Source organism: Triticum aestivum, chromosome 5A (genome assembly GCF_018294505.1).
Source record: "Triticum aestivum cultivar Chinese Spring chromosome 5A, IWGSC CS RefSeq v2.1, whole genome shotgun sequence".
NCBI classification, from domain to species: Eukaryota; Viridiplantae; Streptophyta; class Magnoliopsida; order Poales; family Poaceae; genus Triticum; species Triticum aestivum.
The window spans coordinates 564,820,646-564,825,575 of record NC_057806.1 but is presented as its reverse complement, the minus strand read 5'-3'; positions in this window follow the sequence as shown (position 1 = coordinate 564,825,575).

The window sequence follows — 4,930 nt, the reverse complement described above, 5'->3', positions numbered from 1 at the left end:
AGTGAGAACATAACGATATCCTCCGCGAGCCTCAACGCTCATTGGACCGCACACATCGGTATGTATGATTTCCAACAAGTTGGTTGCTCGCTCCATTGTTCCGGAGAACGGAGTCTTGGTCATTTTGCCCAAGAGGCATGGTTCGCACGTGTCAAACGATTCATAATCAAGAGACTCTAAAAGTCCATCGGCATGGAGCTTCTTCATGCGCTTGACACCAATGTGACCAAGGCGGCAGTGCCACAAGTATGTGGGACTATCGTTATCAACTTTAAATCTTTTGGCATCTACACTATGAACATGTGTAATATTACGCTCGAGATTCATTAAGAATAAACCATTGACCATCGGAGCATGACCATAAAACATATCTCTCATATAAATCGAACAACCATTATTCTCAGACTTAAATGAGTAGCCATCTCGTATTAAACGAGATCCTGATACAATGTTCATGCTCAAACTTGGCACTAAATAACAATTATTAAGGTTCAAAACTAATCCCGTAGGTAAATGTAGAGGCAGCGTGCCGACGGCGATCACATCGACTCTGGAACCATTCCCGACGCGCATCGTCACCTCGTCCTTTGCCAGTCTCCGTTTATTCCGCAGCTCCTGCTGTGAGTTACAAATATGAGCAACGGCACCGGTATCAAATACCCAGGAGTTACTACGATTACTGGTAAGGTACACATCAATCACATGTATATCAAATATACCTTTGGTGTTGCCGGCCTTCTTATCCGCTAAGTATTTGGGGCAGTTCCGCTTCCAGTGACCCTTCCCCTTGCAATAAAAGCACTCAGTCTCAGGCTTGGGTCCATTCTTTGACTTCTTCCCGGTAACTGGCTTACCAGGCGCGGCAACATCTTTGCCGTCCTTCTTGAAGTTCTTCTTACCCTTGCCCTTCTTGAACTTAGTGGTCTTATTGACCATCAACACTTGATGTTCTTTCTTGATTTCAGCCTCTGCTGACTTCAGCATCGAGAACACTTCAGGAATGGTCTTTTCCATTCCCTGCATGTTGTAGTTCATCACAAAGCTCTTGTAGCTTGGTGGGAGCGACTGGAGGATTCTGTCAATGACCGCCTCATCTGGGAGGTTAATGTTCAGCTGGGTCATACGGTTGTGCAACCCAGACATCTTCAGGATGTGCTCACTGACAGAACTGTTTTCCTCCATCTTACAACTGTAGAACTTGTCGGAGACATCATATCTCTCGACCCGGGCATGAGCTTGAAAAACTAGTTTCAGCTCTTCGAACATCTCATATGCTCCGTGATGCTCAAAACGCTTTTGGAGCCCCGGTTCTAAGCTGTAAAGCATGCCGCACTGAACGAGGGAGTAATCATCAGCGCGAGACTGCCAAGCATTCATAATGTCTTGGTTCTCTGGGACGGGAGCGTCACCTAGCGGTCCTTCTAGGACATATTGTTTCCTGGCAGCTATGAGGATGATCCTCAGGTTCCGGACCCAGTCCGTATAGTTGCTGCCATCATCTTTCAGCTTGGTTTTCTCTAGGAACGCGTTGAAGTTCATGTTGACATTAGCGTTGGCCATTGATCTACAAGACATATTTGCAAAGGTTTTAGACTAAGTTCATGATAATAAAGTTCTAATCAAATTATGAACTCCCACTTAGATTAGACATCCCTTTAGTCATCTAAGTGTTACACGATCCGAGTCGACTAGCCCGTGTCCGATCATCACGTGAGACGGACTAGTCATCGTCGGTGAACATTTTCATGTTGATCGTATCTTCCATACGACTCGTGTTCGACCTTTCGGTCTCCGTGTTCCGAGGCCATGTCTGCACATGCTAGGCTCGTCAAGTTAACCCTAAGTGTTTTCGCTGTGTAAAACTGTCTTACACCCGTTGTATGTGAACGTAAGAATCCATCACACCCGATCATCACGTGGTGCTTAGAAACGACGAACTGTAGCAACGGTGCACAGTTAGGGGAGAACACTTCTTGAAATTTTATAAGGGATCATCTTATTTACTACCGTCGTCCTAAGTAAACAAGATGCATAATACATAATAAACATCACATGCAATTATATAGTTGTGACATGATATGGCCAATATCATATAGCTCCATTGATCTTCATCTTCGGGGCTCCATGATCATCTTGTCACCGGCTTGACACCATGATCTCCATCATCATGATCTCCATCATCGTGTCTTCATGAAGTTGTCACGCCAACGACTACTTCTACTTCTATGACTAACGTTTAGCAATAAAGTAAAGTAGTTTACATGACGTTATTCAATGACACGCAGGTCATACAAAAAATAATGACAACTCCTATGGCTCCTGCCGGTTGTCATACTCATCGACATGCAAGTCGTGAATCCTATTACAAAGAACATGATCTCATACATCACAATTCATCATTCATCACAACTTCTGGCCATATCACATCACATGATCAATCGCTGCAAAAACAAGTTAGACGTCCTCTAATTGTTGTTGCATCTTTTACGTGGCTGCAATTGGGTTCTAGCAAGAACGTTTTCTTACCTACGAATCACCACAACGTGATTTTGTCAACTTCTATTTACCCTTCATAAGGGCCCTGTTCATCGATTCCGCTCCAACTAAGGTGGGAGAGACAGACACCCGCCAGCCACCTTATGCAACTTGTGCATGTCAGTCGGTGGAACCGGTCTCACGTAAGTGTACGTGTAAGGTTGGTCCGGGCCGCTTCATCCCACAATACCGTTGAGCAAGAAAAGACTAGTAGAGGCAAGTAAGATGACAAAATCCACGCCCACAACAAAGTTGTGTTCTACTCGTGCAAAGAGAACTACGCATAGACCTAGCTCATGATGCCACTGTTGGGGAACGTTGCAGAAAATTAAAATTTTTCCTACGGTTTCACCAAGATCCATCTATGAGTTCATCTAAGCAACGAGTCTAGGGAGAGAGTTTGCATCTACATACCACTTGTAGATCGCGTGCGGAAGCTTGCAAGGTGATGATGTAGTCGTACTCGACGTGATCCAAATCACCGATGACCAGCGCCGAACGGACGGCACCTCCGCGTTCAACACACGTACGGGACGGGAGACGTCTCCTCCTTCTTGATCCAGCAAGGGGGAAGGAGAGGTTGATGAAGATCCAGCAGCACGACGGCGTGGTGGTGGATGCAGGGCGTCACAGCAGCAGGGCTTCGCCGAGACTACGAGGGAGAGACGTAACGGGGGGAGGTGGAGGCGCCAGGGGCTGGTGTATGAAGTCCCTCCTCTCCCCCACTATATATAGGGGTGCCAGGGGGGGGCGCCGGCCCTAGTAGATGAGATCTACTAGGGGGGCGGCGGCCTAGGGGAGGTTTCCCTCCCCCCCCAAGGCACCTAGGGGTGCCTTCCACCACTAGGACTCCTCCTAGGGGGAAACCCTAGGCGCATGGGCCTATAGGGGCTGGTGCCCTTGGCCCATGATGGCCAAGGCGCACCCCCTACAGCCCATGTGGCCCCCCGGGACAGGTGGCCCCACCCGGTGGACCCCCGGGACCCTTCCGGTGGTCCCGGTACAATACCGATAACCCCGAAACTTGTCCCGATGCCCGAAATAGCACTTCCTATATATAATTCTTTACCTCCGGACCATTCCGGAACTCCTCGTGACGTCCGGGATCTCATCCGGGACTCCGAACAACATTCGGGTTTCTGCATATACATATCTTCATAACCCTAGCGTCACCGAACCTTAAGTGTGTAGACCCTACGGGTTCGGGAGACATGCAGACATGACCGAGACGCTCTCAGTCAATAACCATCAGCGGGATCTGGATACCCATGATGGCTCCCACATGCTCCTCGATGTTGTCATCGGATGAACCACTATGTCGAGGATTCGATCAAACCCTGTATGCAATTCCCTTTGTCAATCGGTACGTTACTTGCCCGAGACTCGATCGTCGGTATCCCAATACCTTGTTCAGTCTCGTTACCGGCAAGTCACTTTACTCGTACCGTAATGCATGATCCCGTGTCCAACACCTTGGTCACATTGAGCTCAATATGATGATGCATTACCGAGTGGGCCCAGAGATACCTCTCCGTCATACGGAGTGACAAATCCCAGTCTCGATCCGTGTCAACCCAACAGCTACTTTCGGAGATACCTGTAATGCACCTTTATAGTCACCCAGTTACGTTGTGACGTTTGATACACCCAAGGCACTCTTACGGTATCCGGGAGTTACACGATCTCATGGTCGAAGGAAGAGATACTTGACACTTGCAAAGCTCTAGCAAAACGAACTACACGATCTTTTATGCTATGCTTAGGATTGGGTCTTGTCCATCACATCATTCTCCTAATGATGTGATCCCGTTATCAACGACATCCAGTGTCCATAGTTAGGAAACCATGACTATCTGTTGATCACAACGAGCTGGTCAACTAGAGGCTTACCAGGGACATAGTGTGGTCTAAGTATTCACACGTGTATTACGATTTCCGGATAATACAGTTATAGCATGAATAAAAGACAATTATCATGAACAATGAAATATAATAATACTTTTATTATTGCCTCTAGGGCATATTTCCAACAATGTGTGCGGTCCAATGAGTGTTGAGGCTCGTGGTGGCTATCGTTATGTTCTCACCCTCACTGATGACTTGAGTAGATATGGGTATGTCTACTTAATCAAACACAAGTCTGAAACCTTTGAAAAGTTCAAGGAATTTCAGAGTGAGGTTGAAAATCAACGTGACAGAAAAATCAAGTTTTTGCGATCAGATCGTGGAGGAGAATACTTGAGTCATGAATTTGGCACACACTTAAGAAAATGTGGAATAGTTTCACAACTCACGCCGCCTAGAACACCTCAGCGTAATGGTGTGTCCGAACGTCGTAATCGCACTCTATTGGATATGGTGCGATCTATGATGTCTCTTACCGATTTACCGCTGT